This window comes from Plectropomus leopardus, chromosome 24 (genome assembly GCF_026936395.1).
Source record: "Plectropomus leopardus strain MGB_pleo_1.0 chromosome 24, ASM2693639v1, whole genome shotgun sequence".
Lineage (NCBI taxonomy): Eukaryota > Metazoa > Chordata > Actinopteri > Perciformes > Serranidae > Plectropomus > Plectropomus leopardus.
Window position 1 is genome coordinate 4517935 of NC_142199.1, and position 26843 is coordinate 4544777.

General features: G+C 38.2%; 1 long non-coding RNA gene across 1 annotated transcript; it reads left to right on the top strand.

Annotated features, from left to right (window-relative positions):
- The first annotated feature begins 19841 nt into the window (after positions 1–19841).
- Positions 19842–23251, top strand: LOC148185466 (uncharacterized). Its single transcript, XR_015775842.1, has 3 exons — positions 19842–20033; positions 22148–22207; positions 23201–23251. It is a non-coding gene; the product is annotated as an uncharacterized LOC148185466 (long non-coding RNA).
- The last annotated feature ends 3592 nt before the right edge of the window (positions 23252–26843 follow it).

Here is a 26843-nt window from a genome sequence, read left to right on the forward strand (position 1 = left end):
GGGCTTCCTGTCTGTGGACTTACATTACAATGTGTAGATTTAGAGATTGGGAAACTAAAGTCGCCCGGCTTTTCAGTTGGATAACGGCTTCCTCTCTCTCTCCCTCTCCCTCTCTTAGACCCCCCCCCCCTCCCCTCCTTCTCCAGCTCTCTGTCTGTCACACTGTCGTCCAATACCAGATGGTAGGCGTTCAACACGGAGACCAGCACCGCAAAGCTAAAATACCTGATTACAATTCACCAATACAATTCAAATATCATGGGCAGGCTTAAGGATAATACCTCTGTAACAATATCATTTATTTTTCCCCCTGTTCCCTTTATCCTTGTTTTACTGAGAGAGGAGACTGCAAAGCCCTTTCTCAAACAGATAAAAGAAAAGATAACCTTTTTTTTTTTTCTTTTCCCTGTGTTCCTGAGGGGATTATTTATTTCTCTTCCCCCTCTCTATGCTGTGATCTGATGTTATTTTTTAGAAAGTGCCAATAAAAATAATAAGAAAACAATATTTTAACTTTGACTCAATATTTTAGGGAGGCAAATAATTGAGGTGAAAATATTTATGGGATGTAAATTGCGCCCTGGCTGACATTTTGGAGGCATGACAATAATGAATTAAAATGTTATGCCGAATTCATATTTATGCTGTTTATTCATATTTGACGAATATATTCAAGTGCAGCAAAGTCATACATATACATTGTGTTGTTGTAAATGCATGAAGTACACTGGTAATTAAGCTTCACATTAGTGGTGACATATTAAATAAACCTAAGGGCGGTTTGACTTTATGTAAAAAAATAATAATAAAATGATAAATATACAGCTGTACTTTGATTTAACATTTTTATTATAATTTTGTTTAATCTGAAGTATAATTTAGACACAATTCAGCTTGAATGAACAGTAGGTTTTATTTTTATGAATACAAAATTATGCAAAAAAAAAAAAGATTCCTAAATTGGAAATAAATATTTAAGTTTACACACTTTGGTTGATTATTTCCTTGAAATCAACAGTATAATACATTCTTCTTGTGGATGGACTGTTTTGTCTCTTCATTAATGTCATAATCCTCTTCAATTATTAAAAATAAATATAAAATATGTTTTCACTTGTACTGCATCCTCTGTTGAGAGGGTTGCAAAGCTTTTTATTAACAGCAAACAAATTGTATATACTTATAATGCTGTTTTTCCACAGTGACTCATTCAGTCACAAATGCATAAAATCCAGTTTAAAAAACAATAAAATTCAATAGATTCAAGGTGTCATTTGTTATAATAAACATGAAAAACAGTTGTATTTTACAGTGTAATTGGATTATAACACTCTGTTTGACGTGCCATTGCACATGTTATAAGTCATTCTAGTATACTGTCAGCAATAAATAAACGAAAATAAAGACAAAATGCTGGAAAAGTTCACAAAATAGCAATATTTTCTTTTTTAGGGGTCACCATTGATAGTTTTCAGATATTAGTAATGATAGCCAGAATTTCATTTCAGGAGGCACAGGCAGGAATTTAGTAGATGGTAAATCTACATTAAGCTGTTTTGGGTTTTTTTCAATGGAATTTCCTCTCTTATGAACCGTATAATGAGTTCATAATGCATAAATAGCTTTACTGGAAATTCAAAGCAAATTACAAGAAAAGGCAGGAAGGTGCACTATTACAGGATATACGCCTTAAAAAATGAATACAGTATGACTGAATGGACTTTCTTCTCATTTATACTGTATTTTATATATTGTGTATCATGTGACCTCATAATGCAAAGACAACTTTATTGTAAATTAACAGTAAATTCCAAAAAATATAAATAAATATTTGCTTTTAAGGTGTACCATTTATGTGGACCATATTATACTGCATAATATAAGCTCATGATGTATAAGTAACTTCATTGTAAATTCACAATAAATTTGAAAGAAAATAGCCACACCACAAACGACTTAAAATATACTTTACTCTGGTTTTGCCTTACACTGTACATTTATTCTCGCAGCAGAGCTGATGCTTTTAATACTTTATAATTTGAGCTCACATTGTAAAAATGACTTTCCCCTAAATTTGCAGTCAATTAAAAGAAAAACACATGAAATATTTGCTTTTTGAGGTGCACCACTATAGGATATATGCCTTATGCCATGAGAACAGTACAACTGAATGGACTTTTAGCTCATTTATTTTATATTTTATACTTTATTATGTGAGCTCATAATGTATAAGTACATTTACTGTGAATTCAAAGCAAATTACAAGAAAAAAACATAAGAAGTTTGCTTTAAAGTGCACCATTATGGGATATATGCCTTCAGTTCTCCTATTGCTGTACACTGTACTTTTTTTTGTCTAAACTGCACAGATGGATTTAATAATTTTTACATAAACCTGTATTGCTGTGAGCATAACCTCCGTGCAGACCAGATGCCTGGGCTTAAATTTAAATAGAACATTTTAAAAAGTACACAAACTGAGATCCCAATCGATGTGACCCTCAACTTTTTTGGCGACTTTTTGCTTCAAGGAAACTCAATCTCAACTCTGCGTGTGAAGTAGCTGCCTAATATACATACACACTGTGCTGTGTGTCACTGCTGTAGTGTTAAAAACTCGTTTCTCCAAAGAGGAATAACAGTTTTGACCCCGGCGTGCATGGTTTTTATGCAGCTGGTTTGGAAAATGTTATAGGCGTTGTAATTTCCCATCACCCAGAGGAGGATGTAAGGCTTCAGCCGAGCCCCCCCTCAGAGTTGGGAGGTTTTTCTACTGACAGCAGCCAGAGAGAAAGCAGTGGTTGCTCGGCATTTGGAGGCGAGCATGTTATTCTTCCATGGCCAGAGAGTGTTTTTCTCTGAGTGTGATCCCTGGTGTGGGCAGAGGTGCGTCTAGCCGCCCACACCACTGGCACTCCTGCCCATGTAGCACCCATAACACCGAACCATTAGTGGCATGGCAGTCTACCCACATCTCCACCACCTTCATTAGTCATTCAGCTCCTTATTTTTGTTTGGTTTCCCCTCTGGCTCCTAATTAATGCTTAATCGAAACTGCTGAACTGAGCTGGTAGAAAATTCATGAATATTAAAATCGACCCTGACGTTTTTTCTCGCTTTCTCCTCTTTTTTTTTCCTTTTTTTTTTTTGGCTTGTCTACAGTAGTAGCCAGACGCCATTTATTTTTGTTTCTCTCAGAGATTTAAGGCGTAGTGTTTCTTTCCCACTTTTCATTGTAGCAGTGATGGAGGATAGAAAGCAGCGAAGCCGTATTTTGCCAATTTGAAGTGAACCCAGAGAGGTTTTTTTTTTGTGTCACTTTGATGCTTTTTTTTAAATTGAGGGGCCACTTGAATGTAAGTTTGCTTTGATAGAGGGCTGAAGGAGACATAGACACCCAGTGGCGGATCTTCTTTTTGAAGGAGACATATGCACCAGCCAGGTGGGGGGGGGGGACCAAATAATATTTAATTTTTTTTAATCTAACATTTGGGGGGAAAAAAATCAGAGTTCTGGCAATGCAGTTCACCTTACTGTGTTCATCTGTGAGACTTAATCATAATATGTGTTAGGGATATTAATATGTGCTCAAAATGTCCCCACCAATATATTGCTAAAAGTATACAAATAAAAGAAAACACTATGCTTCAACAGGCAACAACATACCAACATCTGAAATAATTATTAGCAAATGTTATAATAAAAAAATGAAAAATAAAAAGTAATAGAAAATATGTCATAAAAATAACATAAGTTATTGTATGGTTCAATTTGTCATTAAAAATGTCAAAGTATGTCATAATAAGTTATAAAAATGTCATGAAAATAATAAAGAGTCATTGTCATTAAGTCACAAAAATTACATTAAAAATCATGTCATAAAAAAGTCATAATGGTGTCACAAAAATGTCATAGTATGTCATAAAAATTAATTAAAAATGTCATAAAAAGTCACAGAAATTTCATTAAAAAATGTCACAGTATGTGATAAGAAGTTATTTTAAAAAGTTACATTTTTGTGACCCTCAGTCATATACTGGCTGTTTACAATGACATTCAAGCTCTGAGAACGCCTGATATTAGATTCTTGAATCAATACAATAAACATCAAATATTTTACTGCCCAGGGCCCCGAAAATGCTCAGTCTGGCCCTGTAGAAACCATCTGGGTTTAAGACTCTCAAACTGCCATAAACATAACTAGATAAACACATAATGTAATAAAGCACAATCCCTCGATGCCTTTTGGATTTTTCTTTAATTCACAGCGGAAACTTGTTATAGAAGTTTTGTTCCAAATCGAATCCCGCAAAATAGATTCCTATTGACCCGTGCTGACAGGGCTGTTTGCAGCCTGGAAGCTGCACGACATCCCACAACCCAATATTTGTTTTATAAGTTTGAAAGTGCAGGCTCAGCATAAGATCTAATATGACCAAGGTTTTCTTTAAAATCTCCTCTGATATTAGTTTATGGATTGATCAAGTTTTGAAGACCACTCCTTTTGGCTTGGAGATTAAAGGATTAAAGGAGGGCATGTAACAAAGTGAAGCTTTAATATTTCATATCATAATCTGAAAAGTTACAATTCAGTTTCAATTTGTTTGGGGAAACGGAAGTCCCTTGCTTACTCCAAAGTTTTTTTTTTTATTTGAGATGCGTACAAGGAGTCCTTATTTTGAAGAAAACTTCCAAATTAGATATGTTAACAAATTTACAATTATCCAGTTATTCATGCAGCTTCTAGACGATCACTTCCAAATGTGTTTTCTTGTTACCTCTAATGGAACATGATTATTAATGTCTCCTCCGAGGACGCCCTGTCAACTCTCTTCGAGGAGCAGAAAATCATTTAAAAATATACGCTAACCACTGCTGTTTAACATATTTTATTAAAAAACTCCCAATCCGAAATAAATTTATTCAACTGCGCAACTTTTTGTTCTTTCAAAAGCGCACACAAGATGCTTATATAATAACATATGATTGTTAAAAAATGCCTCCCACAACAACACAATCATGTTGCTCTTTGTGAGGAAACATGTCTATATTTGTTCTGACTAAATTGATGGTGGCATCGCAGGCGAAAGCCAAATTGAAATCTTGTGACAATTTCTCTGAAGTTACTCAAACACAATTTGACTTCTGACAAGGGGATGCAATTTATAAAACAGAGCATGCCATCAGTGGAGCCCGGCATTTGCATAATGAGGATACTTCCATTTCCGCCAGCAATGTTTTTGACAGCCTCTAACTAAAAGCCGCAGTGGAGAGGAGTGAGAAATGTCGATACAAATAATCCAGAAGAGGCAGAAAGAGGGGCGATCAGGGCAGCCACCGGATCCATCAAAGCGCTGGCGAACAAAACAAATGTTAAAAAAAAAAACAAGTGTGCTGAAGCTGCAGTGATGCTAGGTGACCCTGGCAGAAAAGGGACGGAGGGGCCTTGTGCCCTGAGCTACAGCCTTGACTTTGAACGCACCGGAGAGGAGTTGGACCGCAGGAAAAACTACTCCAGAGGTTGCTCTGATAGGTTGACAAATATGGCTGAACTGACGCTAATGCCATGTAGCTCTTTTGCTCTAATTGTTGATTCAATTTGCTAATGACTAATTTGATTTAAGTGGCAGGCACATCTCCATGTGTGCAGGACATGGAGGAGAGGAGGAACAAAAAAAAAAAAAATGGACTGGAGGTGGCGTGATGGCTTGTCACGCAAAGGCTGCTCGCCTATGAATATTCCATGAGAGTTCACACTTAATTGTTTCTGATTTGTTTATTTTTTTCAATACAGTGCTTTCGCGCACACTCCATCAGTCCCTGTGTTGACACCCCGTGCACCCCCACCCCGTCTCCCCCCCGCCTCCCGCTCATGCCACCCTCTCCTCACCATCCCCCACACTTTCACAAGTGGTGCTCAGATGTCCATCAAACGCAGCAATGAAGGATCACTATAAGTTGTTGGGAGCCTGTCAACAAAAGCACTCTACCACTTTGTCCCCCCTGTTCTCTCCTTGTTGAGCCCGCTGGAGATCTCTGATGTGAAGGAGCAGATGAATTTCTAACATTTTCGGAGGGGGCCCCTATTGAGCGCCCGCTACCTGTTGCCAATGCAAATGGACTCCGAAAAAGATCCAAAAAGGAAGCATATTGTTTCCACCGCTGAGTGTTTGAGTCGGCGTTGTTTGCCTCTTGGTGTAGATCAAGAATAAAGGTTGACCCCGCGCTTGCACTGTAGCGAGTGAGCGGCAGCACATGGCAGTTCAAAGTGGCTGTCTTTCCAGTTTTCCAGCGGTGCGGACAGAAAATTACGACAGCCTGGGTTTTTCGACTGTGAAAACTGTTTGTGCAAACGTTGATATAAATGTGTTCCAATATGGTAACATAAGCTGAGTGCAAAGACAAGAGTACTTACCCAGATGAAAGCCATGAGGGACCTGAGCTTACTGGAAGCATCCGTTTGTTTGTAACCGCTTCAAGCCTGTTGAGTGTTCTCCGAGGTTGTTTTTTTCTCTCCTAGGTTAGTTTCTTCTCTCGTAGGTTGCTTTTTTCTCTCGTAGGTTGGTTTCTCCTCTCCTTGGTTGTGTTTTTTTCCTCCTGGGTTGTTTTTTTTCTTCTCGGTTGTGTTTTTTTTTTTTTTACTCGTAGGTTGCTTATTTTCTTTCCTAGGTTGTTTTCTCTCTCTCTTGTTTTTTTTTTTTTCAAAAATCCCTCTCTGCCCTGACTTTCCTATACGTTTGTACTTGCCTTGTTCTGGCCGGACTTCCAAAGAAGCGAATCTCTTTCCTTTTTGCCTTTTATCCTCTCCCTTGATGGGTCTTTTGCGTGGCATGACTTGCAAATCACTGCATGATATTGAATGGGATTGACATTTTCGGATGTAAATACATAGAATATTTCATATTTGGTAATGGGCAATGGAAAGTGGTTGAGAGTCTAATTATTGTATAATGATATTTTCTCCCTCTTAGATCTGCCGAGAATGTGTTGCTATGGAGATTATGAATAAATATGTCCATGTATTTATGTATTAATTCGTGTGTGTGTGTGTGTATATTTGTTTGCTCATGTATTCATGTATTAATTTATACATTTGGGTCTGGACAAACAAGGCCGCTCTGATATAAAGAGCTTCCCTCTGATTTTTTGTTTGAATCACCGGAAGTTGGAGAGAAGCGGCCAATGAAATGAGACGACACTTCTTTTTTTAACTTCCCAGAAAAAAAGAGACAGAGAGAAAGAAACTTTGCTCATTTCTGTAAGTTTCTACTTCTTTTTTCTCCTGTGTGATGATGCAAAGCCTGAAGAAATCCGAGGCAGGTCACAGGAGAGCGACAGTTTAGGGCAGTTTATATTAGTATCGATAAATAAACATTATTTAAAACATCTGTCAGGCCCGGTTAAATATCCGTCGTGTGGTTCAGTAGCTTCACCAACCCAGGGCATCGAATATTTAATTATTGTACTAACTGAATAATGAAAAAGTCAATTTCCAGACCGACGCCCCGTATGCAGGAGACAATTGCATTTCTAATATCTGCATGTGAAATCTTCTTCACACACCCTCCCCTCTGTCCCGTCTCGATGCCTCACAGGGCTACGGAGTCTCCTACATTACCATAGCTCTCTTCCTGACTAAGTCTGTTCCTCATATTCACTTGTCGTGGCTAATTACGTGTTTAACCCTGTGCTGGCGAGCTTGTTTTACATTCAAATTTATGGGGACCTCGCTGATCTGAAGGAGCAGGAATGAGCAGGGACACGACGGCGGAGATCGGTCTTCTGGTAATTGATTATCCTCTTAGAAAAAGGGGCAGCTTCCAGGGGGGCTGCCGTCTTGGAGTTGTTGACCTTTGACCTCTGGCGGGGTTGGCAATATAAAATGAAAAAGTCACAGGTGGATGGTGTTGGTAGAGGAAGAAGTTTACATCTATATCAGCAAATTTTACTGTATATTTGCATTTTACAGTATTTTTATTGTACTTTTTCTAAATTTTGCCATTTTTCTGACATTGTATGCTTTTATCATCACTATTATTAATATTTGTTCTGTAATGCGATTTGCATTTTTATTACCAGCCAATGCAAATATTTCTGTTTTCATATTAACACGATGCTGTAGCAATAATTTTCTGATCTTGTTGCTCGTGGAATAAATAATTATGCATATGTTGTCAATATTTACATTTCCACTGTTTAATTTAATTCTAATGGAAGTCCCTGGGCGATACGAGCAGCAGCTAATAGAAGAGAAATGATTAAAGCTTTCTCCATAATAACCCTGCTGAAACACAACTTGGTGTACCGTAATCTAATGTAGCATTTCAGTGTTTATAGACTACGGCAACTTTGATCACTTCTATTGTTGATTTAATTTCCCGATGTAATTTTGCAAACCCTCTTTAAAGGACATCTCCTCTGATAGGTTTTATTAGTTCTGGAGCAAAATAAAAACAATTGTTTGTGTGTGTTCCTGCATCGTAAATACACTCCTTGGGTGCATGTGTAAAAGCCTGGACTCGCTTTTTTAATCATTGCCACGCACCCTCTCCTCTGTACAGTGGTTCCATTGTGCTGTAAGCGCTGTGGATGGTGTGTGTTTGTGTGTGTTTGGCATGCAGTACCAGGCCGGGTCAAAGCAGCTTAGTTCCGATCTGTTGGGTGACCTGCCCGAGCCTTGCCGGCCTCACTGACCCGCATGATTTCATTATAGAGAGGTGAGGCGCATGGCCTCTGTACACACATGCACACACTCAGCAGTCACACACACACACACGCACACGGAGGTATAGCTGAACATGATGTGCATAAATACAGTTGAGGCATGTATGTACACTTGGGCGAACATCCACGAAACAGGCATCTAACATATGCATAAAAACACTGTGAAGAAAAGTCACTGACATTCACTTCACAACATGCCTTTCAGTGTTGCTGCCTGAAGAGCAAACAAGTTGATTTCTGATTATTTTTCATGTTGTCACTTAAATTCAAAGACAACATTTCAAATAAACTAAACAGTGCATTCAAATATGCATTGACAAAAAAAAAACAAAAACAAAATGTATTCATGAAATACTATATATTCTTGGTGAACCAAGGCTGTAATGAATAAAAGCAAAAACAAAACAAAAAAAAACAAGCTATATCTAGTCCATCTCTTGCATTGACAGAAATCCAAATAAAATGTGGTATTTCTGAAATGTCAAACATTTATGCAGATACAAGACATTCATGATATGATGATACAATGATATGATACAACTTAAAAATTTTTTTTAAAAAAGTGACAGTATTGGTGCATTCAAAATTGTAACATTTTTCAGATGCAGTCCAAAACAATAACAACATGATGCAAAAACATGCTTTACTATCTGGTACATACAAAACTGCACTGACAAAATGCCAAAAAATATTTCTAAAAAAAAAATTACATTTCACAGATGCAGTACAAGATACTGATGACATATACAAGCTCTGTTCAAAATTGCAAAAATAAAGTTGCATTTAAGGATATGATATATACTGTCTGGTACTTTCAAAACTGCATCTTCAAAATGCCAAAATAATTGTATTTCTGAAACCTGGAAAGCTACAGTATTTTCAAAATTTCTGAAATCTTAAACATTTTGCAGAAACAAGAAAGTGACAACAGCAGCTCAAAACAAGCAATTAGCAATATTTTATCATTCCAAAATTGCATTGACAGGAAGGTCTTAAAATTTTGGAGATAGAAAGCAGCAATAATATGACAACACCAAAAAAGAGCCAAAAATAAGGTTGTATTTGTAAAATCTTTAACATTTTGCAGATACAAGCGGTAAGGATATGATACAGCAGAAACAAGCTGCAGTATTTGGTACATTCAAAACTGCATCAAAGAAATGCCAAAACAAGGCTACATTTTAAATCCTGAACATTTTGCAGATAAAGTAAAATAAAAACACAACACAATAAAACAATAAGCTACTGTATCAAGTCTATTCAAAACTGTGCATTTTGTACTTGACAAAAAAGCCATAAAACTAGATTACATTTCACAGATACAAGACAGTAAGAGCATGATACACCAAAAAACAAACTGCATAATTCAGTACATGCAAAACTGCACTGACAGAAATATCAAAAATAAGGTTGTTTTCATGAAATCTTCACATTTTTTTTAGATGAAAAGCAACAATGACACCACAGCACCAAAAACAAGATACAGTATCTGGGGTATTCAAAACTGCATTTTCAAAATGCAAAAAGTTGTCCTTCTGAAACCTTAAACATTTTACAGATAGACAACAAAACAGAAAGGACATGATACAACACCCAAAACAAGCCTCAGTATCGGTTGTGCATTCCTGACTGTGTTGACAAAAAGCCAAAAATAACACTATATTTCTGAAATTTTAAAATTTTGGAGATAAAAAAAACAATACTAAAAGCAAACTACAGTTATCTCCTGCATTTAATATTGCAATGAAATAAAGGACTGTATTTCTGAATTCTTTAGCATTTTGCAGAAACAAGACCGTAAAGATATGAAATAACACCAAAAACAAGCTGCAATATCTGATATATTCAAAAATAAATAGTCAAAATGCCCCCCAAAACAATGTATTTCTGAAATCTTTAACAATTTGCAAGACAGAAAACAAGCTACAGTATCAGATACATTCAAAATTGCATTGACAAAATGCCAAAAATAAGCTTTTAATTATGAAATCTTAGGTATTATTGAATAAAGACAGCAGTAAATACATGTCAACGCTGAAACCCAGCTATTAGGAAGCAGACATATCTCACAGTTGCATGCAAGTTGCAACTAATGATTCCATTGTTCATTTCCTAGAAAACCATTCCTGGAAATCAGTAATTTAACTGTCACCAGACACAACAAGAACATATTGATCCTCCATCTAACAGCCAGTCAACTTTTCTGGATGGGATGATAAATACACTTTCAGAAAAACAGATTTTATTTGTTCTTAATTATAAACAAACAAAGAAAAGCTCTGCAATTAGACTCCAACATAAACACACTTAAATATTAAATACCTTAAATCCCATACAGACATCCTGCTGATTGTAAACATTTCTTTAATTTGTTAACATATGTGTGTGTTGAGGTTGATGTTGTGCTGAGAGTGATCACTAGATGGCGATCCAGGTTAAAGCAGCGTGTAGGCCTGAATGGCAGTGAGCACAAGGCCTGTCATCTGTCCACCGTTCTGTGGCAAGTGATCCTCCTTATTGAAGAGTACACACTCATAGCATGTAGAGCTGTGGAATATGGAATAGGATTTGGTTTCACTTTTGCTGGGATTGGAGATTTTCTTGCGGGTGGGGGGCATGTTCTGAGTCTGAGAGCACGAAAACAACACCGCTCTGAACAAATTTATCACCCCGGGTGAGATCACATCACAGCTAGTATCTGATTCTTAATTAAGTAAGATTGTTTTTTGACCCTGGCTAAACCAATTAGGATTAAGCTAGAAGAGAGTGACGGTTTCATGTGAATTTTTCTTCAGTTTGTTGATTTGTGATTTAAAAAAAGATAGGGAAAATGTGATGAAACACATGAATCAAAAATGTGTTGGAAGGTAGAGTTCAACTAAAACACAAGAAATTTGTGCTCGAGAAAAGGATAAGCACTCAACAAGGAACCTAGGATCTAATCAGCTATTATGGCTTAAATATAAAGGCCAGTGAGCAGTGATAACTAACAAGTTTTTGGGGTCATAAGGTGGGAACCTCCTTTCATCAGTGTTTTACCTAGTTAGTCCCACAATACCTCCAGGAAGCTAAGCAGTGAACTCTAGCATCCCAGAGCCACTCCCCTAGTGCCAGGTCTCACTGCTCCTATACAGCCCAAACAGCTCTGCCACCTTCAACAGGCTCCGTTTATACAAGCTCCAGGTAGTGACAGTGCCGATGCTACCTTCCCTAGCAACTGCTACATACCATCTTACCTTACCTCTCTTACCACATGGCTTATCACAGCCTAAACAGCATTGCCACCTTCCACGGACCCAGGCAACATTTATGTACGCTCCAGGTAGTGGCAATGCCGATACTACCAGATACAAGGCTAAGCTATCACATGGCTATCACAAATACAAGGCTAAACTACCACATGACTATTATAAATACAAGGCCAAACTACCACATGACTATCACAGATACAAGGCTAAGCTACCACATGGCTATCACTGATACCATGGCGAAGCTACCACATGGCTATCACAGGTACAAGGTTAAGCTACCACATGGCTATCACTGATACCATGGCGAAGCTACCACATGGCTATCACAGATACCATGGCTAAGCTACCACATAGATGGCTATCACTGATACAAAGCTAAACTATCATATGGCTATCACACGTGCAAGGCTAAGCTACCACAAGGATGAACAGGCAGAATCAATAAACAAATTTACTTGGGTGGCAGCATGATCTCACACAGAGAGACTCAAACAGGCCACTCCCACTCCTAATTAGCCTCACACTTCCTGGATTTTCTCCTGAGAAGACTGATTGGTGGATCTATTCACCTGATCTCAAAGAGTTGTCCGTTCAGTGGGTCACCCTGCTGGCCCCCAACTACCATTGTTTCTCCTAATCCCAATTCATTGACTGGATTTAACTGCCTCATCTGACATTTCCCTCACTGTCTTCCTCAAACCCTGTCCCCGCACTCCCAGTTCCCCCAGGAGCGAGACACCTGATCCTGCTACAAATCCCCTACATCCCACTTCAACTGGCCGAACCCTAGCTTTCCATCCTTTCTGCTCAGCTTCTACCTCTAAGTCTCAGTTTCTTCCTTTCACAGGCTTTTTCCACAGAGGGTTCCCAAGGAATAGTTAGCTCAATGAAAAAAATGATACATTGACTCACCGACCACAGCACTTTGTCAGGCCTCAAATTCATACAAATTATTTCCTGGGGAATAACAAGCTTTTATGATAATAAATCTCAAGATATAGAGGCAAAAAGTTTTATTAATCCCAAACTATATCATGAGATTTGAGAAAGTATTTTTTTCCAGGCACAACAAGGTGATCCCATGTGCAATCTGAGGGTGACCAGACATCCCTGTTGGCCTGTCCTCGAAAATATCCCTGTTTTTACCTGCAAGGCTGTCAGTTGAACGTGAGACTCATGCAATTGTCACTTTTTAAATGCAGTCTTGTTACACGTACATGTACAGATTATAAAACAATGGGCCCCTGGGCACAGATATTCAAAAGGTCCCATCTCTTCTAGTGTAGGCCAACACAATTTATCAGCTGCACCATAGTTTATTACAGTTACTGATCAAATGACACCTGAATTGTACTTCTTGTTTATGTCATAGATATTTTTTTTTTTTTTTTTTTAAATATTTTATTTAAATTTTTCATTTTTAAACAAACAAAACAAAACACAACAAAACAACAGGGCTCAGATGCATAAACTATCACCAGTCAGTTACAAACATATGCACAATACAGAGGAGAGGCACAAGACAAAGTTGTTGGGACAGGAGCACGGTTAGCCTATTTTGGCCTTTTCAAGGTGGGCAAGAAAAGGGTTCCACAAGCTGGTAAAAGTCTTCATTGAGCCAGTATGGAGTTTTTCCATTTGTATTAGCGATAACATGTCTATGACCCACAATTGGAAGGAAGGAGGATTGGGAGACTTCCACTCCTTCAATATTAGTCGCTTTGCAACGATCAGTCCCAGTTCCAGTGGTTGTCGCATCGCAGCAGGAACAATTCTCATTGCTTGTGTGCAGCCAAAGATGACAAGTCCAGGCTCGGGCTGGAGGGGGCTTTTATAAGCTTTGGAGTACCAGTCAAATATTTTTGACCAAAAGTTTGTCAGTGAAGAGCAGGACCAAAAAGCATGAGACAACGTACCTTCTGAAACATTACACCTGTCACACACTGGGGAGACCGAGGGGTAAATTCTGTGCAATCTGACTTTGGAATAATGCAGACGATGGACAATCTTAAATTGGATTAATTGGTGTCTGCTGTTTACAGAACAAGAGCGGATCCTAGACAGACATTTAGTCCACAGGGATTCAGACAGTTCTATACCCAACTCCTCTCTCCATGCGTCCCTAGTCCCCACAGTGTGCGCAGCAATGCAGTCATCAAACAAATGTACCATTTTAGAAATAAGATGCCTGGAGTCAGGAGGGCTCTTAAAGACCTTGTAAATTTCATGTTCTATTGGAAGATTTTTGAAATTTCCAATTTTTGATTGGATGTAATGCCTAACCTGCAGATACCGAAAGAAATGTGAATGAGATAAATTGTATTTCTCCTTCAGTTGACTAAATGATGCGAACTTACTATCAATGTACAGGTCACTGATTGACACCAAGCCCTTCTCACCCCAGTCATGGTAAGACCTGTCATGCCAAGGAGGCACAAAACAATGGTTAAAGCATATAGGTGTTTGTACAGACGTATCTGGTAGTGTCAAAAAGCTCCTAATTTGGTTTAAAATTCTTACAGACTGCTTTATCACGAAGCACAGATTCTTATTGGACTCTGGTTTTTCAAATTTGGAGAATAGCATAGCTGGCAAAGAGGAATCATTTACAGAGTTGGCCTCCATCTTAAGCCACAATGGGGCTGTATGTGTCTGAATGTTTGGGGTCCTCTGTTGCCAAAATATTAGCGCCCTGACATTGGCAGCCCAATAATAATGTTTAAATACTGGCAGACCCAACCCTCCTTCTGCCTTGGGTTTCTGTAAATGTACCTTCGAAATTCTGGCATTCTTGCCATTCCAAACATAGGAGAGGATAATTGAATCCAGGTCCTTAAAAAAAGCCCCTGTGAGATAGATGGGTAGATTTTGGCATAAGTACAAAAATCTGGGAAGAGAGATCATTTTAATTGAGTTTATGCGTCCCATCATTGATAAGGGTAGAGTTTTCCAGCATTCAATATTCTGTTTTAATGCAGATATGAATTCTGCAAAATTCCATTCGAATATCAATTTTGGATTTTTAGGTATAGTCAAACCAAGATAGGTAAAATGGTCATTAACTAATTTGAATGGAACATTCTGTAAAAAACCTGGTGAATAGATACTAGAGAGAGGCATAAACTCACTCTTTGACCAGTTGATGGTGTACCCTGATATTTTACCAAAAGATGTGATCAGGCTGAGTAAAGGAGGAATGGATTCTTCAGCATTATGTAGGTACAATATTACATCATCAGCATATAAACTGATAAGTGTCTCCACACCTCCAACCTGAAGCCCCCTTATATGTGGGTGCTCTCTTATTGTTGCAGCAAGGGGCTCCAATGCGATGGCGAAAAGCGCCGGGGACAGTGGGCAGCCCTGCTGAACTGAACGCTGTAGAAGGAACGGGGCTGACCGATCACCATTTGTCAAAACAGAACACGATGGGTTTGCATATATCAGTTTCACCCAAGATATAAAGGTTCCACCGAAACCGAACCTGTGCAATGACTCAAACATATACGGCCACTCGACCTGGTCAAAGGCTTTATGTGCATCGAGAGACAAAATAGCAGCTCCGTTAGTGCTACTTTGATCAGAGTAAATAGTATTGAGCAGCCGCCTGACATTGGAAAAGGAGAGTCTGCCGGGAATGAACCCCGTCTGGTCAGGGTGAATGATAGAAGCCAAATGCTTGTTCAATCTAGTAGCCAAAATTTTAGTTATTACCTTGCGATCAAAATTTTGAAGTGCAATTGGCCTAAAACTAGCAGGATCCGTTTCGTCTCTGCCCTTTTTTAAAATAAGTGAGATGTTGGCTTCGTAAAGGGTGTTTGGCAGTTTTCCTTCATTTTTAGAATTGTGCATCATTCTGAGTAGAAGTGGTGCAAGGGTATCGCAAAATTTCTTATAGAATTCTGAGCTATAGCCATCGGGCCCACCTGCTTTGCCCGATGGAAATGACTTTATGGCAGTGATGACTTCCTGTAGGGTAAATTCAGAATCAAGGGATTGCCTAGCCGCTTACTCAACCTTGGTAACAGAAGAGAGTCAAAGAAATCGTTAAGATTGGACTGTGAAACGTTGTGTTTGGAGGAGTAAAGTTCACTATAGAACTCACTGAAACGGTGGTTTATGTCAGTGGGATTGGTTAAGAGAGTGCCCGTTTTAGATTTAATGCTGTGAATCGCTCTCGAAGCCTGAGCACCTTTAAGCTGTCGTGCTAACAGTTTACTAGGTTTATCTCCAAGCTCAAAATGTTTCTTCCTTAATTTCAGAAGTAAATTGTTAACTTGATCACTCATAATACCATTATATTCATATTTAAGCTTTAGTATCTCTTTATAGTCATCAGGTGATTTGGAAACTTGGTATGTTCTTTCCAAAGCAGGAAGAGTGCTGTTAATCTCAAGTAATCGCTTTTCTCTTTCTTTCTTAAGGGCTGAAGTGTAGGAGATTATATCACCACGCAAAACTACTTTTAATGTTTCCCATAGGGTAGAGTCAGATACTTCACCATTGTCATTTAATTCTATGAAATCTTTCAGTTTGCCTGTTATGTTTCCCACAAATTTGTCATCACTAAGGAGGTTTGGGTTAAAACGCCAAGAATAGGCCTGTTTGGGGAGGGAGAGATTTAATGTTATTGTTAATGGACTGTGATCAGAAATCAATATGTTATGGTATTTAGAATCGGTGATTTGTGAAATAAGGTTAGAGCTGATCAAAAAATAATCAATCCTACTATAGGATTTGTGAACATGAGAGTAAAACGAGTACTCTCTGCTTGTAGGATGCTGAATCCTCCATATGTCTACAAGATTTCTGGTTTTTAGCAGATTTTTTAAAAGCCTTACAGATGCAATTTCTGGTGGTGGTCGCGTAGATAGTCTATCCAGAAAAGGATCTAGATAGCAATTTAAATCCCCGGCAATTATTATGTTTGAGTCATTACTGTCTGGAATCAGGTCAAAAACCCTCCTGAAAAAGTTGGGCTCATACCCATTTGGGCCATATACATTAAGAAGGGTCAGTGGAAATGAGTTTATAGTACCAGAGACCATTATATATCTACCGTGAGGGTCATTGATTACAGAGGTTACTTGAAATGGGATGGTCTTCCTAAATAGTATAGACACACCACGTGCGTGTGAAGTGAATGGTGATTGATAGATTTGAGATATCCAATTGCACTTTAACCTGTGTTGCATTGCTGTTTTGATATGGGTCTCTTGTAAGAAAATGATATCTGCAGATAAAGATTTCAAGTGTTTAAAGACTTTTCCTCTTTTGACTGCACTGCCGAGCCCTTTAACGTTCCATGAAATCAGTTGTAAGTCTCTGCCTCCCACCTGCATATTACCTTGTGCACTACTCATTTAAAGCCGATAAGAAAAATAAAGCAGTTGTGTGCATACAGATAATCCAAACTGGTTGTTGTAGTAGTACAGTACAAAAAAAATAGAACATGTGCATCTGAGCCACAAACATAAACAACACAATCCCAAAACCACCCTCCTCCCCAGCGTCCGCGTCCCCCGAACCTGACGCGTAGTTCCCCCTCTTTATCTAAACAGGAGCTGCCGGACATACAGCAGGCCTAACCCCAGTCACGGCGCCCTCCACCACAGCAAAAACACTGATTTGAAAATATAGCAGCATAACACCAATTAAAACAAATGAGAGTAGGCCTTCAAGGGGAATTATTCTGCGCTAAGATGTATCAATAGTGGCGATGCAACTGGACTATTAGTCACTTAACTATAAAGCAGTGACACGCAGTTCAAAAGATAGTCCACAGTGCGGCGTATTTAGCCTGATATAATGAACACTCTCACCTTGAAAAGGCTGTAGGAGTTATTACAATCATCTACCGTCCTTACTCGTCCACAGAAACACTACGTTTCTTCACTAAAGCCGCCTTTGCTGCTACTGGATCGTTGAAAATCTCCGGTGCGTCCTCATCGCGCCAGTGCACATGGAGCTTAGCTGGGTAGCGTAGATAGTGCTTAATTCCTCCGTTTCTCAGGGCTTGCATCACGTCTCGGAAGGCACGGCGTTGGCTCATCACTTCGTTGGTGTAGTCCGGGAAAATCAGGACTTTGTTTCCGTTGTACTCCATCGGCTGCGTCCGGCTGAGGCGTAATATCATCTCCTTCACCTGAAAATGGTGAATTCGAGCCATGATGGTGCGCGGCCTGTCACCCGCTGCTGGTTTAGGCTGCAGAGAGCGATGTGCACGATCTACTTTCACTGAGTGTGGAAAGTGTTGCTTGCCCAGCAATTCAGGAATAAGCCTGGAAACAAAATCAGTTGGCCCTCCTTTTTCTGAGCCTTCTTTTATGCCAACAATCTTGATATTGTGTCTGCGAGAACGAGCCTCTAAGTCCAGTACTTTGGTTTGGAGTTGGTTGGCGTACCTGGTTAGATCCTCATACTTTGCTTCCAGCGCTTCTACACGTTCTTCAAGTACGCTGGTCATTTGCTCTTGACTGACCAGGCGGTTTTGCAGGTCAGTTTGCACGGAGAGAACTGACTGGAACTTAGTTTCAAAAGCATCAAAACGTTCGTCGAGCTTCTCCAAGATTGATTCGGACATTCCCTTACACATTTCCTTGCATATTTCGTAGGTTTGGGTTTTGTCATCCGGAGCGTTAGCCGTAGCTTTAACAGGAGGCTCGCTGAGACGGCTATTGCTAGCATTAGTTCCGCTAGCATTAGCATTGCCAATGTATCCGTCGATGGTTTTACCTTTAGCTGGAGCGCTTGACTTCGGCGGCATTATTCAGATTTCCAACGTTCACCAAATGAGACAGGTGCGCAAGCAAAAAATCTCGACTCCTGAGCGGGTTTACTGAGGTGTAAAGCAATTTTATAAAAGCTGCGGTGGAGAGCACAGGCTAAGAGCGTCTACATCCCACGCATGCGCACTCGCTCCCCCCCTTTTATGTCATAGATATTTAAGTTACATATTTTAATGATATTGAAAGCCAAGCAGAAAATAATTTCCAAAATCTGGTCACAGAAAGTCCACTGTTTAGTCATAAAACAACAGGAAGGTAATCCAAGCTCTGTAGCTGAAAATGAAGCAAAATTTCTAGGTTTGATTTCTTTCTTTCTTTCTTTCTTTCAAAAACACTGGAAGAAGACAATGAGCAGCTTAACAACACACAGCCAAAAAAAACAAACAAAAACAACCAGCAAGAAATTAGTAAAAAGTTATGATACAATTAGAAAGTAAGAAATAGAAAATTAAAAAAAGCAATCTGGCAAAAGTGCATTTTTTGGTAATGTAATTTTAATCATACAATTATAATGATTTTAAATAGTTTTTGGTAATTTTCTCACAATTGTGCCCCCTTTTTAAAACTAATTCAGGTGATTTTCTTTGTGACCTTTTACTGATTTCTTACAATCTTTGGGATGTTTCTTGCCAAGTTGTGCCTACCTTTCTCCATGTCAAAAAAAATCAAACCAATTTGCCCATTTTTTAAAGGGTTAAATAGCTCCTGAAAGGCATCTGAATGCAGCAAGATATTGAACCAGGTTTTATAATAATCATAATATTAATGAAGTTTATTTATATAGCACTTATCAAAACCAACAATAAAAAGTGCTGTACACTTGAAAATCACAAAAAAAATGTTTTTTCATTTTTTTTTAAAAACACAAAACAAAAGAAAAAAAATAATGGTGTTAATGCCAACCATACATCCATGATGTCAACACACTGAAGAAAACACAACTTCCTGGGTACCAAAATATGATTGGTCGAGCTGCACCTCGTGATGCGGTCACAGGTGTTGCTGATTGAGCGGGCACGGCCAGTGCGCGAGCTCTTCCGCAATGCGGCTGGTCACTGCGCGGCTTCATGGGCTCTCTGTTTAAAAAAAAACAGGCCTTTAAGGCTTCCTCAATGAACCAAGAAAGTATGGCGGAAAGTACCGTTTTCGTGCAGTTTTACTTGGACAACAGTGAGTCAGCAGAAGAAAAATGCAAGCCTTAATTCCGTCGGACCTCGGAGAGATGCTCGTCTTCTCACTATGGAAACGAAAACGAAGACAACACCAGAAGGTAAGCGGACTAGTTAAACTAATTTACCTACATAGTTAACGGTGAATGTGAATATTGTAGAAAACTTGTCCAGCTCCTTTTTGTCGTTGCGTCTTTTTATTGGTGATTAAATGTTTGTTTACTCTTTGTTTATTCCTAGAAAGCGCTGTTTGTACTAACATGACACCTTACCCAAAACAAACAATAACACTGTATGCTAATGCGTTAGCTCGGTTGTAGCTAGTTAGCATCCAGCTCTGGCACTTTGCAAGCTAGTAAGCAAACATGGCAACTGTGACAGAAGCTAATGCTTTAAAATTACACGCCGATATTACCAAGAAACAAACAAAAAACGAAGTCTTAACCCCCTAAAAGAGTTTACACTCCTCTAACTCTAGCTAACAAATTAACGTTGATAGCTAATAGCGTATGTTGCTAACTTCAAGGATTAGCTTTACTAACTAGCTAACGCAGAAAACTCGTTCATCTTCTGTCTTTCCTTTTGACTTTATCAGTGCATTTAAATGTCTAAAAAACCACAAAGCCGTTTCAGCTACAGTGTAGCTACTTTCTGTCTAGCTCTACAACTTCACAAGCTAATTAGCAAACAGTGCAACTACTTGTTGTGTAATTCTTCAAACTAATTATTAATAATAAGCTTCATATGTATAGCACCTTTCATAAATAAAATGCAGCTCAAAGTGCTTTACATACACGATTTAAAACATAACAATTCATGACAATCGTGTATGTAAATACATATATAATCTCACACAAACACACAAATACAGCTTACATACATCCACATTTGCACAAATAAAATAAAATAAATTAAAAATCATTTTACAACGCATGTATACCATAGCTCTGGCAGTGAGTTACAGAACAGGTCAGAGGTGAGAAACAAATAAAATAAATAAAATGTAGAAATATAAAAGATATATTAACCAAGAAGAGTAAAATTATAAAGGCGCATTAAAAACATAAAACACATTTTTAAGAAAGTAAAACCATAATATGTGATTAAATAAATGAGATGACTGGAGTAGTTAAAAGCAAGAGTATAGAAATTATTCTTGAGCTGCTTCTTAAAACTATTTACAGAGGCTGTCTCTCTTATTTGTGTTGGTAGTCTGTTCCAGGTTCACATAGATAACTGTGTATGTGGCCATAAAAAATAGCTATAGAAAACTTGTCCACCTTATGTCTTTCCCCTTTGGTTTTATGCTAATGCATTCAAATGGTTATTTTTTTTCTCTTTGTTTATTCCTAGAAAGCGCTGTTTTTGCTAACATGACAAATGTCTTAATCAAAACAAACAATAACACAGCAGGCTTACAATTTAGCTACATTGTAGCAACTTGGAGTCAAGTTTTAGCACATGGAAAGCTAATAGGTAAATAAAACAACTGTAACAGAAGCTAATACTTTGAAACTGTACATAGATGACCCTGAGGAAAAATAAATAAATAAATAAAATTAATAATTGGAGTGCTGTCCTGATTTTACTGCATTGATATCCATTTTTAAGGAGTCAGCACCCAGTCTTGATAAAATTGTAAATATTTTAATGTTTTGTCCTATTTTGCAACTTCAGTGTTTTAGCTACATTGCAGCTACTTTCTGACCCTTTAACTGGCAGCTCAACTGTTTGGTAGAGCACATTTTGACATTTTTTTAATATATCTTGATTAAAAAATGAATTCAACTCAACCTTATTGAGCCATCTCTACCATTTTGGTATGTTATTTTTTAAAAAAACTTCACTAGATGTCGCTGTATCTTTAAACAGTGCCTTTTCAGTTCATCTATAGGAAGTTAGGAGCAAAAAAAGTCCCACTAGACATGAGGGCTGTGTGTGGTGGGATTTTTAAAAGGTAGGCATATTTATTCCACATGGTAAAGTTCGAGAGGTATTAATTAACAGATTTCTGTAACGTAAATTCCTAGAAAGCACTGTTTATGCTTATGTGAAAAACAGCTTGCAGAAAACCAAACAATGAAATAGCAGGCTCACATTTTATCTACATTGTAGCTACTTTCTGTCCAGTTTTCCAGCTTCATAACATAAGTTTAATTAGCAACCATTGCAGTTGTGACAGTATGCAGAATTTAACTTTACATTTCTTCTCCAGTTCTTCTCGCCACAGATACAAGATGCATCAATGCAGACACATTTGGATCATAATTTGAAGGTAAGCAGGCTTCTTATCTAACTTCCTTTGGATGTTTTGATCAGTGTATCTATCTTTTTCTTTGTTTTTTACGAGACAAGCACTGATTATGCCAACATGACAACCAGCTTACACAAAACAAACATTGTCTCTCGTTTTAGGTCGAGTGTAGCTACTCTGTGTTCAGTTGTAGCACTTGGCAAACTAATTAACAAACCTGGTAACTGTGAAAGAAGCTAAAGCTTTGAATTTCAGTCCGTTATCATTCCCATCTTGTCTTTGTCGCTGCGTGGTCAGTGATTACAACATCAGACACCGACTCATAAAGTCACCTTCTGTGGCACTATGTGGTGTCAGTTTATGATAAGGTCAAATGGCACCTTTCGTGGTGGTATGATATGCCAGCAGTCAGTCTGATTGCACTTGTCACAGCTTTATGATACAGTGCTGCATGGCATCAGTTCAAAATGCTGCCGGTAACACTGTTTTATAAGGAGCTGGAAAGTCCCTATAGCCCGCTGTTCGCTTCCTATGTGAATGTTGAGCCAAACCGTGATTTTTTTTCTCAACCTAACCACAAGCTTACTTTATTTTGAAAAGGACTGTATGCATCTAATGAGCAGAAACTGTGCATTACCTGTGAAAACAGAAGAGTATTTTGAGAAGACACAATACATTCAGCAGGAGTAAATAGACACTTTGCCCCAAAACGTCAATAGCAGATGCAGGAGTATACTGACCACGTCATATGTAGACGTAAATCGCGCTGACCAAGTGGTGATATTGATGATTTCAGGATGAAAATGTGTTGGACAATTATCTGGGCTCATGTTTTCGCTTGATTGTAGCTCCTCTGCGTCCAGTTCTACAACTTTGCAGGCAAAATGAATAGACATAGCAATAGTGACAGAAGTCAGTAGTTAGTTGAAATTATGCAACAGTGGCACTGAGAAAGATTAAACCCAACTCCTCAAAGATTCTAATTTTTCTTTTCTCTAATTCTTTTTGCCACAGATAAGACAGACGTCAAGCAACAAATCTGGACCAACATTAGAAGGTAAGCAGACTAATTTCCCTACATAACAGTATATGTTGCTAATTTAAGCCTATAAAAAAAGGGTAAAATGGCATATGCAGATAACCGACCCACCTTTACTCATTCATTTTGACCCTTTCATTGGTGTTTTCACATATTTTCTTGCTTTTTATTTATTCATTTATTACTAGAATGCACTGTTTTTGCTAACATGACAAACAGCTTAAACAACACAAACACTGCAAATGCTCATGTCTTAACTCAGCTGTGGCTCCTTTGTGTCTGCTTTGAGCTAATTTGCAAACGCACAAACTTTGATTGCAGCAGATAGTTAGAAATGATCACTTAGTTTGAACCTTGCTGCTTCTTGTTGGTCGTTGTATTATCTCACAGACGTGTTTACTTGTACTTGAAACTCCTCGACAAACCTTTTGATGTAAATTCTTGGCATCTGAAATGCACTCATTGGGCTTTTCTGTAAAAGTTTTGCAATATTTTAAGTCTCTATGAATGCAGAATTTATTATTTTATCATAAACAAGTTTCAAGTTTAGCTGAAACACCTGCCTGCAATGTCCCATGAAAATCAAACTGAATGCAACCAAGACGGAGACTTAAAGAAAAGAGAAGAATAAGAGGGAGACTATGTTTAAGGCCGGAGAATCAAAGCGCTTTTATTTGCATAACCTGCATGCAAGCATTTACAACACACACACACACACACGCATACATCCCATCACTGTGGTATCTCATCACTTCTATCTCCGCCTCTTTCCAATCTTCCTAGCCTTCTTTACATCAGCTCTTTTTTTTCATCCTTTTCTTGTATTTCCTCCTGCTCTCTACCTATGCAAGTTGTCATTCTCTCACTATAATAGCGCTTCTGTGCCTTCATGTTGCTGGTTGTTTGCTTGAAACGTAATCTGCAGATGTAACAGAGGAAGAAATTGAGTCTAACAAATGGCTTGAAAGGCTCACGCGGCATATCAAGCCCAAACCAACAAAGGCAGACAAAACGCCCGTCTTTTTTCCTCCCCTCAACATCTGAAGTTGATATTTTCAACAGAATAGCGCACGGCTGACGTTCCCTGAATAAAGAACGCCGCGTTCGCTGCTGTTGTGTTGTGTTACGCTGTCATTCTGACTTGAATGGGAAAGTTGAGGCCCGTTTGTTTGGTTTAGCTGTTGAGGAGAAATGGGTTTGTTTGATTAACATTTTGCTCGCGCATGTCAGTTTCAGCGGCGTCATTTCTATGGGGAAATGAAAAGAGCTGAGACTGAGGCTGTGTAAACTGTACACATACCTCTCTCTCTCACTCTTTCTCTGTCTCTCTCTCTATCAGGCTTTTTTGCTTACAATGGGCACATAAAATCTAGCTGAAATCAACCTAACAGCAACTGTGATTATGGCCATTACTGCACACCATGACCCACACGATACTTATCATTACCTTAATATGTGTGTGCACATATATGTGTGACCATAGGCTCTACTGCAGCAGAAGGAAAATCTCGGTTTTACTAATGTGCAGTGATAACATTGTTTTTTTATGTCACCAGTTCACAAAAATCACATTACACATCCATGGAGTAGCGGAGAGTGATACATACTGCTTGTTTTCAGCTTAGGCAGAAGCTATCTGGGAGCTCTTATTCTACACATTAATGTGCAGGGCTCATATGGTCATGAAAAACCTAGAAAAATTTTGGAAGTTTTTAAATAAATGTTTTGGAGAACTAAATGTAGCTTAAAAGTTTTGTTTCATGTGTGTAATTTTTGAAGAAAACATGCAAACATTTTTAAAGAAATACAAAAAAAATGTTGAGAAAATATATCACCAAAATATTTCCTTATAAGATTCACCAAAATTGCCAAAATGGTTTTTTTCACAAAAAAGACAAAAAAAACACCAAAATGTTTTCTTCAAAATTACCAAATTTTTAAAGAAAAAAACCACCTCAAACAATTTTCTTTAAAATCACCCAAAATTTTTAAAGGGAGAAAAAATTGCCATTTTTAATTTTTTTTAAAGGAAACATGCATCCCAAACTCACATACATGTGTTCTGTAAAAAATCAGATGTAAAACAAAAACAAACTACAGCCATTTAAAGTTGTATGTAGTGCTTAAAAAATTATTTGACATGCCTCTCCCTTTTTGTACCATCGTCTCCCCTCTCATGAATAGGGAACCATCCCAAAGTAGTATTTAAATACCAGTTCTAATCCTGTTCTGAGCTATGTAGTCCTGAAAAGGAGTATATAATAATCAGTGATGGTTTGAAAGAATGTATACTCTTGAAAATTTACCTCAAAGTCATGGAATTTTTTTTGGTAGAAATGTGTAGGGATCTTGAATATAGGACACCATACAGTTCTTATTTCATGGCAAAGTCATACCACAGAAAATTGAATAACAGCATCTTCTCCCCCCTGCGTTACAGCTTGCTTCTCACCGTCGCTGCTATACATTAAATGCCAGCTGTTTCGTTGAAAGAGCCAAGTGAGTCTCACTATTTTCTGTTTCTCAACACTTGTTAACTGTCGTCATCTATACAGAAATCCATTCCCTCGTCTGTCGCGTCTGTAACGTCAAATCCACACAGGCACCTCTTTGCTCCTCTCTTACACCTACTGTAACTGATTAATTAGCTGTATAGTGAGTGGTGTCACGTGCTTGCACATGTTGCGATGCGATCTGTCATTGTTGTAGAGGTTTTCAAACTCTATTGTAAATGAGCTGATTCTACGTTGTTTATCTTCTTAAATCTCTGATTGTTTTTTTTTCTTTTCCTTTGGGGTGTGAAGTTTTTACAGGCCCCTTGAGATCTCGTCCTTACACCCGTACACCTATTCAGAGATCCAAAGTATAAAAGTGGGAGAGATTGTGTTTCTTAGTATTGGAGAGAAAATCTTGGCTTTTGGGTGCAACTTTTCATAATCTTAGTAACTGAGTATTCCTGCAACATCAAATCATTGAGTGATAGCATAGGAAATACTTTAGTTTTAGTAAAAAGAAATAGTAATTATAAATATACAAAAGACAAAACAAGACAGTTCTCTTTAATTAACTTTTTTTAGAAAAATCATTTTTGTTGCTCAAATTGCATACGATAATTAGGCACCAAATACAAGTTATACCACCTGAAGTTTTGCTTTTTGGGGTATTTTATGCATGATTGTGAGGGAATGCTGTAGTTGTGAGTGCTTGTAAACTGTCATAACAATATCATGATTAGGCTCAAGCTTTCAGAAATTAACTACACTACACTTACTAGGAAAATAAACAGTAAATAAAATGTGGCCATCAGTTTGTGGAAGCCTAACTAGACACTGTATTCGTTTTCATTCTTAAATGGGAAACTTTGCTGATTTGTGTGATTACAGTGTGTGCAGTTTGTGCAGATTAAGTTGTTCTCCAGGTTTCGTGCTAGTTGGTGGACTTTTACTGGCAGATGAGCTTCAGGTGCTGGCAGCCAGTAGGGAGGCTAGCGTTGATTGCTGCAAACATTGAAGTTATTTGTCGGGTCTACTTCCTGGACTGGATGCTTTCTGTTGAGATGCCCAAGTATTGAAGTTGTACTTCTGTGATAACCTAGTTTGGTTTTACAGTAGGCTCACT